The sequence below is a fragment of the Moschus berezovskii genome, chromosome 9 (genome assembly GCF_049115385.1).
Source record: "Moschus berezovskii isolate FMDL1 chromosome 9, NW_MosBer_1.0, whole genome shotgun sequence".
Taxonomy (NCBI): domain Eukaryota; kingdom Metazoa; phylum Chordata; class Mammalia; order Artiodactyla; family Moschidae; genus Moschus; species Moschus berezovskii.
Genome location: NC_142468.1, coordinates 46341586 through 46351704, shown reverse-complemented (window position 1 = coordinate 46351704; position 10119 = coordinate 46341586). Strand labels below are relative to the sequence as shown.

General features: G+C 42.5%; 1 long non-coding RNA gene across 1 annotated transcript; it reads left to right on the top strand.

Moving 5' to 3' along the window:
• The first annotated feature begins 1731 nt into the window (after nucleotides 1–1731).
• On the top strand, nucleotides 1732–7166 carry LOC129562593 (uncharacterized). Its single transcript, XR_008687230.2, has 3 exons — nucleotides 1732–1862; nucleotides 3173–3283; nucleotides 6777–7166. It is a non-coding gene; the product is annotated as an uncharacterized LOC129562593 (long non-coding RNA).
• Nucleotides 7167–10119: the final 2953 nt, after the last annotated feature.

Here is a 10119-nt window from a genome sequence, read left to right as displayed (position 1 = left end):
AGTTTTTTCTAAAAGAATAACATTTGGCCATCTGGATTGGTGGAAGGAGGATAAAAGTATGTCAGCTGAGGTTGCCTGATGGGCTAGAATTGTGGAGGGAAGATTGGAGGAGCACAAGTGAGCTCCAGCAAAGGCAAGCCTGACGGGGGGAGCTGTGGTGGATAAGGCTGCGCAGGTGAGGCAAGGGGAGGGTGACTGGAGAAAAGTCTTGAAGACCTAGCACTTTATCCTTTAGGCCAGGGTATTTTTTAAAATCACATTAAAATATTTTAAGCTTGTACCCCATATAGAACATTTGTACTCTCTACTAATATGCTCATTATAAAGCATATCCTCAAAATAATTTAAAGGAGATTAGCTAAATAAGCATTTTAAAATTATTTTTATTATTTGTTTTTTCTAAAAACAAAATGAATAATTTCCGCTGAGCAATGAGATGGGCTATGATTCATTAGTTTGGAAATTGTGACTTACAGAGACAGGTATATTTTGACATTGGGTTTCAGTGGCTGTCATGGCTGATGAAAGACAGCTCACCAAAGTAAAGCAGACCCAAAGGAAGACGGGTGCTTATACGCCATGATAATTATTATTATTTCAATCCGACATACCCATGATGCAAGCATTTTTGTTGAAATTTGGCTAGGAAGTTTCCATGTTCTCTGATTTCGATCAGTGGTAATATTAATACCATACTAGTCAGAAGTGTTTCCCAGGTGGCTCAGTGGTAAAGAATCCACCTGCAAATGCAGGAGATGCAGGTTCAACCGCTGGGTCAGGAATATCCTCTGGAGAAGGAAATACAACCTGCTCCAGTACTCTTGCCTGGAAAATCCCATGGACAGAGGAGCCTGGCGGGCTACAATCCACGGGGTTGCAAAGGAGTCGGACACGATTGATGACTGAGCGGGCGGATGGGTCTGATTTACAGGTTGTGGGGTTTTCTTTCTGTTTTTTTTAACAAATGAGTCCAAACTCCAATAAAAATCTTCATCAGAACAAATTTTAAATAGATTGGAAAATTCTATTTCTAAGTTTTTAAAGCCGGCTCTGCCAGTTCACAGCATCTGTGCTGATAGGATAAAGCCTCTTCCATCAAGAGGAAGGTGCAGAAAGAAAGGATCTGAGGACAGAGGTGGCAGGAGCTGGTAATGGCATTTGGAAGGAAGGGAAACAAGGAGGAGAAGCTAGAAGTGGAATCCCTGGGCTTGTCAGGTCCTTTCAGGTTGCAAGATGCAAAAGTATCATCAAAACACCTCTGTGAGTGGGAGGGAATTGTAAGGATACCTGGAAACTTAAGGGGGACAAGGAACCATTTCCATAATTGCATTGCTGGCTTCATAAAAATGTCACTCACGTCACTGATACTGGCCCTGGTGACCAGTATCAATTCAGGGCTCAACTGCAATCTCCATCGTGGCCGTGTTTGTGACAGTTCTCCAAGTAGAGCCTGCTCTTCTCTTCTTTCTTCCCTTCTCCTGCACAGCAGACCAACTACCCTACTACCCCTGCCCCCCTAGCAGCTCCTGCTGACTCATTTTTTCTGTGCCTCCTGCCTCCTCTTTGCTGCTTTCCGTGTCTCTCTCTAAGCCAACACCAGTTTACTGCTTCATCATTTCCTCCAAGGGAGAGAGTCTGATTTGTTGTTCAACCACTATGTTGGCTGAAGGTCTCAGGTGAGGCCAACCCTTAGGTCATTGGCCAGTCTTTAAGATGGTTGTTTATGGAGTGGGTGTTTGTGCCTGGGATGGTGGATCATGTCTCCGAGGCACAAATAAGAACAACCTATGTGATCAAGATTCCTGAAGAGCAACCAAAGCAACTTCCTAGGCTGTGGACCCACAAACACCTTGAGGTTTTTTGTAAGTAAGCTGCTTATACAGTGTGTCCATTATAATCTGAGAAATGGGATATTCTGGTTGTAGCTTCTTATAAAGGCCAGTAACATGCATGCATGTATTTTACTTAACCCCCAAAGCTTTACTTCAGGTATTAACATAGGAAATAACAATTTCAAATTATTGTTAATACTAATAGTAGAAGTATGAGAAGCCACGTGGTTAATAACAGACTTTGGGACTAGATTGCCTGGGGTCAGATCCTCAACGTTGTCACTGACTGGCTGTGTGACCTTGGGGAAATTACTTAACTGATCTGTGCCACAATTTCCTCATCTATAAAATGAGTATAATAAAGTCTATCTTGCTGGGTTGTTATGAGAGTTGAATTCATTAATATATTTAAATCACTTAGAACAGTGCCTGGAATACAATTAACCCTACATGAGTATTTGCTATTTGAGTATTTGCTCCAACTATGTACCAGCATTATATCTATTATTTTGGTCTCTCTAAATTTAGTCTCTGATTAAATGTTACCTTGCACTATTTTCAAATTATTTCCTGTTGCCAGTCTTGGCTCACTAGTAAGATTTTATACTTTAACAGTTTAAAAAATATTTTTTTACTCAGATTTAAAAACTATTATTTGTTTTTATTTTATAACCTATTCTGGGACTTCTTAGTCTGCTAAATCAGAGGGTCAAAATTCTGGAAAATGAAATAATACTTATAATAAATATTCTTTTCATTTCCTTTGCTCTTATCTTTGTTTCAGGATGTTTGTTATATTATCATAGTTTGATCAATTTCCCTCAGGAGAAGGTCAAATTTCTCTGGAACGTTTGATGTCATTACTTTGAGATGAAATAGGTGTTACATGTTTATTAAAGTTATCCATGAGAATGCTCCAGAAACCAAAAGGCACTGATACTTTTTGCCTCAAAAATCTTACTAGCTTGCTTCCATACTTGAATTTGAATGTTGTTTTAAATTAACATTTTATACGGCAATCAATAGTTGGTAGGATTTGCTCCAAGTATTTGAAGCTGCAATGTTCCACTATATTTTCAGATGTAAATTTAAGCAAATCTTCTAGTATCATTATATTTTGAGATTGCACACCCTAAGTGTAGGACATTAAGCTGTATGGCAACATGCCAGGAGATACATCAACGGGTGGGTTCTTCACTCCTGGGCTATGGGGTTGGCCCATCCCTGAAGTGAAACCCAAATTTCCCTGACCATGTCAGCTGCAACCATTTGCAGTAGCTTCACCTTCTAGGAATCTGGTTTGGAACTTATGCAGGTCTCCTCTCTTTCTTCTTCCTCAGGGTCAACCACTGAGCCAGAGCAGTAACCCATAGACCATCCTTCCTGCTCAAAGCCCTGGGAGAGAGAGAGAGCGAGCCAACTCATGCCTCCCTGTTTGCCTCTAAGAAAACGTAAGCCATCAGCATAGTCACTCATCTTCCTGACTCGTTCTCTTTGCCAGCATTATCACTGTCAGTCATGGAATTGGGGATTTCACTGAACCTCATACAGGTCAGATACTACCCTTTTTTTTATTGAAGTATAGTTGATTTACAGTGCTGGGTTAGTTTCAGGTGTACAGCAAAGTGATTCAGTTCAGTTCAGTTCAGTCGCTCAGTCGTGTCCGACTCTTTGCGACCCCATGAATCACAGCACACCAGGCCTCCCTGTCCATCACCAACTCCCGGAGTTCACTCAGACTCATGTCCATCAAGTCGGTGATGCCATCCAGCCATCTCATTCTCTGTCGTCCCCTTCTCCTCCCGCCCCCAATCCTTCCCAGCATCAGAGTCTTTTCCAGTGAGTCAACTCGTCGCATGAGGTGGCCAAAGTATTGGAGTTTCGGCTTTAGCATCAGATATATATACATATTAATTGTATAAATATAAAATAATATTCTTAAAATTATTTTCCATTATAGGTTATTACAAGATATTCAGCAGTTGTTGTTCAGTCACTCAGTCATGTCCGACTCTCTGTGACCCCATTGACTACAGCATGTCAGGCTTCCCTGTCATTCACTATCTCCCGAAATTTGCTCAGACTCACATCCATTGAGTCGATGATGCCATCCAACCATCTCATCCTCTGTAGCCCCCTTCTCCTCAAATACATATATATATATTCTTTTTAAGATTTTTTTCATATAGGTTATTACAAAATATTGACTATATTTTATAACCCCTGTGATGTTCAGTAGATAGCTCCACGTTGTTCATCTATTTTTTATATAGTGCTATGTGTTTGTTAAGCCCAAACTCCTAATTTATCCCTCCCCACACCCCACTTTCCCCTTTGGTAACCATAAGTTTGTTTTCTATGTCCAGGAATCTATTTCTGTTTTGTAAATAAGTTCATTTGTATCTTTTTTTAGATTCCACATATAAATGATATCATATATCTGTCTTTCTTTGTCTGACTTACTTTGCTTAGCCAATCTCTAGCCCATCCATGCTACTGCAAGTGGTATTATTTCACTATTTTTCATGGATCAGTAATACTCCACTGTATATAGGTACAACATCTTCTTCACCCATTCTTCTGTCAACAGACACTTATGTAGCTTCCATGTCTTGGTTATTGTAAATAGTACTGCAATGAACATTGGGGTGTATGTATCTTTTCGAATTAGAGTTTCCATCAGATACTACTATTGATGGGAGAGAAGAAGGCAAAGAATTTCAAATCAGATGAGGGCAGGATGCATGTTTCCAAGTACACTTAATAATGTAGGACCTATGGAGGTGACACATCAAGCAGAGATGGTTCAGTCCTTCCTAGCTTTATACCAATACTAAAGGCTTTTTAGATTGCTCACGGTAACTACCGTCTCAGAGAACTCCTCCTATATGTGGTCTATATGTGCCCTGTGATCTCCAAAGCCCAAAGTAGGGTCAAATGGAATCACAGGGCCACAGTACCTTCCAGCGAATTCCATTGTCCACATCACACAATGTGTGAGATATAAACACATGACCCTTCACATCATCAATAGCATTTTCTAAGCCAAAATTGTGCACTCAATATGATTCTCAGTATAATATGTTGAGACAATACAAAAATGTATGAGGTTTTTCCTGCCCTGAAGAAAAGCATTATCTTATTAGAGAGGCAAGACTAGCAACAGGAAAGAATGTGAAAACAGAGGTAACCTTTGATCAGAAATCATAAATTAAATCAGAGAAACCAAAATGGCAGATACTACGAGGCATCCTGGAATATGTGGTTCGGGGAGAAGCATTTACTCTTCCTGGACTTCAGTTTCCTTGTTGATTTTTGCTTTATTTTTCAGTTCAGTTCAGTCACTCAGTCATGTCCGACTCTCCGCGACCCCATGAATCACAGCACGCCAGGCCTCCCTGTCCATCACCAACTCCCACAGTTCACTCAAACTCATGTCCACAGAGTCGGTGATGCCATCCAGCCATCTCATTCTCGGTCGTCCCCTTCTCCTCCCACCCCCAACCTTTCCTAGCATCGGAGTCTTTTCCAGTGAGTCAGGTAGGGGTAATATCAATCCCTATCTTTTGAGTGATCCTGGGATGCACAAATGTAACACAGTATGTGTCAGCACTGACAAATTCTTAGCACTATTCTAATGTCGTTGTTTAGTCACTAAGTCATGTCCGAATCTTTGGCAACCCTGTGGACTATAGCCCGCCAGACTCATCTGTCCATGGGATTTTTCCAGGCAAGAATACTGGAATAGGTATTCATTTCCTTCTCCAAGGGATCTTCCAGGACCAGAGATTGAACCTGCATCTCCCAGATTGGCAGGCAGATTCTTTCCCATTGAGCCATTCAGGGAAGCCCCTACTATTCTAACGTAGGGCTTTATTATTATTGCTGTGATCATTGCCGCTATGATTATTAATACAATACCTGGAGTTCAGAGAAAGGAGAAGTCCTGGTACAAAGGGAAGCCTGCTCAGAGAAGGAAGTGTGTGGAAACCTGAGCCAGCCTGGAAGGATGTGCAGGATTCGGAAGGGTGGTAGGGGGAATGGCCAGGGCAGAGGCAAGGAGAGAGTGTGAAGGATGTGAGGCATCAATCAGGTGCCTGCTTGGCTGTGCAGAGGGACTACTGTGGGGAGGAACAGAACACAAATTGGGTGGATAAGGAGACTGACCCAGGGCAGAACTTACCATCCCCACAGAACATGAATCCTGCGGTCGGAAAGGGATAAATTGGCATTTCCTTTGTTTAAGACTAGGGGTTTGCTTAGAAAAAAGCAAAGTATATTTACCAGTCTAAAGAATTAAAATGCTCATTCTAGGGACTTCCATGGAGGTCCAGTGGTTAAAATTCCAAGCTTCCACTGTAGGGGGTGTGGGTTCATTCCTTGTTGGTGAATGTTGCAGGGTGGGCAAAAAAAAAAAAAAAAAGAATGCTCATTCTGCTACTTTTCTCAAGTATTATCCTCTTCTTCCAAGTGAGTGTATCCTTTTCCTGTGGCTTTGTTTGTATCTAGCCCAGGGCTTAGCAGATAACTGGTACCCCAACTCTCGCTGGTTGAACTGAACTCATGCCATCTGTAGTATCTTTCATCATCACTGCTACTGCTGTTCCCCAGCTCTTTTAAGTTACCAGTGATCTCATTCGATGCCAACCAATGGTCATTTCTTTGTCTTCATCCTTCTTGACCTCTGCTGAATCTGTGCCTGGTCCTTACTCATCCCATGTGTTCACAGAAGGCTGTATTGTCTGCTCGGCACTGGGAACAATTCCATCCCTGATTCCCAGGCAAACAGCTTCAGGATTCTGCCTGAAACTTAAACCACTGAGATATCTATACCTATAAACCAGCATTCTCCTTTAAAATCCAAATGCATCCAAGGTAGCTAAGGAGGACGAAGATTCACGCTTCACTTTTAATTATTTTAATTTATGTATTTTTCTCCTACAGTCTACCTGTGAGCTGCACTTGAAGGAATGAAGCAATGCTTGTTTGGACAAGTTAGGAAGGCTGGAAAGGTCATCTGAAAGATGAGGGAGTTATAAGTAGCAGACTGAAGAGCAGATTGAGGATAAGAAAGATGAATCTAATTTTCAAACTTGTTCGACTCTCAATCTTGCCAGTGCATATATATACCAGGTTCCCCTTCCAGTCCCCCATCCATACTCCAGGCTTTTCTCCCCTGATGGCCTCAAAAAGGAGAGGCAGCTTCCAATGAAAAGAAATATAAATGACTTTCTTCCCTCAAATAAGTCCTATGGGGCTCTCAGGTGGGATTCCTTGGCTCCTTTTCAAGATCCGTCTCAGAGCTTCGTTGCAAATGCTCCAACAAATGCTTTCCCCTACTCACCCACCCATGAACAATAATGAGTGAATGTCACCTGACTCTGTCCTGATTAAAGCTTGGGCTCATTTAAAAATGGAACTTTCAGGACCTAACTGTCCTGGAACGTTCTATTGAGGGGATAAGACTGAGTCACGTGACAACCAACCAAGGGACTGCGGCTCTCCTTCTTCTCATGCCCCATCGTTGACCTCCAAAGTAGTAAATTCTGCCCACACTTTGTTCTCTCTGGGAAGCAAGAGAGAAAGCTGCTCCCAGCTGTGCCCTTTGGGGAAGAGTGACTGATATGACCAGGAGGATGGGGGTAAAGATCACACTGCTTGCTCATTCTCTCGGGCTGAAGCCTGCCCGCACATTCTTCCCTCTGACTTCATTTCCATGAGACAAGCAGAGCAGGGTGGGGGCCTGTCTTCTGGAGTCCGATGTCTCCCTGAGTCTGATGGGGAGTGAGGGCAGAAACTCCCTTTCCTGCAGGCAGCTCTCCTCACCCACAGGTACAGCTGAAGGTCCTGCCGAGCCCACAGGTGCAAGCTGTGTTCTCCGCTTTAGCGTAAGCAAAAGTATGGTTTTACTACCACTAGATTGGTCTGCCCATCTCTCAACTGACTCAGAACCTGAGGGGACGAGGCATGGGCTTGACCGGCATCCCTAAGATGTCAACAACTTGAGGAGATGTGCTTAGCAGAGAATTCTCCCCTTAGATTCTCAGTGTACCATGAAGAACTAGCATCTATTCTGATAAAATTATCTTAGCGATCTTGCCCCCGCCCTTCCCTCCACCGCTAGCTGTCACCTTCCCCTGTCCTCCTCATTTGGACCTGGGGTTTGTCAAATGTATTCTGTGGGCTGGAGGACACCTAACTCTAGAGATAAAGACCTAGGCATTCCCAAGTTATATCCTGTTCTACTCCATTCCAGTGTCCTCAGTTCAGTTCAGTTCAGTTGCTCAGTCCTGTCCGACTCTTTGCGACCCCATAAATCACAGCACGCCAGGCCTCCCTGTCCATCACCAACTCCCGGAGTTCACTCATACTCATGTCCATCGAGTCAGTGATGCCATCCAGCCATCTCATTCTCTGTCGTCCCCTTCTCCTCCCACCCCCAATCCCTCCCAGCATCAAACTCTTTTCCATTGAGTCAACTCGTTGCATGAGGTGGCCAAAGTATTGGAGTTTCAGCTTCAGCATCAGTCCCTCCAATGAACATCCAGGATTGATCTCCTTTAGAATGGACTGGTTGGATCTCCTTGCAGTCCAAGGGACTCTCAAGAGTCTTCTCCAGCACCACAGTTCAAAAGCATCAATTCTTCAGCGATCAGCTTTCTTCACAGTCCAACTCTAGGTCTAATTCGGGGCACACCATGGATCACCAGGCTATTCGGAGTGCTCTAAGATACACTGAAATCTATATGGTTTCCCTGCATAGTTATCAATGTCAGTATCAAGGGAAGAGTGTCCTGGGTCTTTCCTGGTGGTCCAGAGACTAGGACTCTGTACATGCAACTCAGGGGACCTGAGTTCCATCCGTGGTCAGGGAACTAGATCCCCGATGATGCAACTAAAATTTTCCATGTTGCAGCTAGAAAAGATCATGCATGCTGCAGTCGAGATCTGCCTCAGCCAAATAAATAAATATTTTAAAAAAATTTTTTTTTAATTATTCCTATCCTTTAGGAAAAACCACTGTGGGAATATCATCATTATTTATCAATGAGACCTTTCATAACACCGAATATTTTTATCTTTCAAGCAAACATTTGATGGATTACTTTTAAAGAAAGACACATTTTTGTTTCTCATATTGTAAGTGAGTTTAGAATAGTAGCTCTAGAATTCAATTACATTGTCAGAGTTTTCTGGCACAAACCATTATTGCAGTGTCTCATAAAAAGCAATGAAATGAAAAAAATAACCATTGTTTTTATGACTGGAATGTTGGCTAGCTAGCTCTCATGGCCTAATTCCAATCAGAATAATTATATTCCATTTACATATAACCCACGTATAATTCAGTTGGATTGATCTATAATAGGAAAAGTCATGTCTCAGACTTTTGAGAACACAGGCTTAGTAAAATGCCCTGGCAGTGGACTTTAAAAATTAGTAATAAAGCAATTTCCATAGCCCTGTTTTGTAGATGATCAAATTCTAAACCATAAAGGCTATAAAATGAAGTAATTTGTATAACTTGACGTAACATGATATTTAAGTAGAAATCACACATCTTCTTAAAGTGTATTGCCCTAAGATATTTCTGTTCATAAACATTTCTAAGCAAAAGTACTCTTATATCTAATGCTTGGAGCAATGCTTAAATTTCTGCACTATTTGTGAATGGGTGATAATTCCACTTGAAACATAGGGGAAAGGGTTTTGCTCAGTTATAAAAAAATCATACATGCTAACAAAAATCTGAGATTCCTAGGTCAGAGGGTTCCCCCCAGCTCTACTGGTAACCCAGGATTGAAACTTCAGTGTTTCTGTTGTCTTTTTTCTTTTTTGTTCTCCCACATCTTGGTAGTTTCCAAGAACTTGATAATTTTCCCTGTGTGATCTTCCCAATCTCTATCTCTTTTTCATCCCTTGGTCCCAGCCTTGTGACCCTCCACTGCGACTTCTACAAGAGGCTTCTAACTGCAGTGCCATCCTTAGTCCCTGGCAAGAAGGGCCCTGGCCCTGGCCCTCCTCCACTGTGCCCTTCTGCACCAAGAGGATACTACGGAACTAAGAGATCCTCAGCAACCCCAAGTCCAAGCCCCCACTTTTAGGCCACTGGTGGAATGCTCTTGTCCAGATCCTGGAATTTCTTGTCCAAATAGTCTTAAGCCTGCTTTCAGAGCCGGTGCAGGCTTTTTCCTGGCATCCGTCCCCCTGCCGTGAATGTTGCAATCAGTATGCACAGCCCTGGGTCTAAAGGGGTAGCTGGATCTAGAGGTAGCTATTTGAAGGG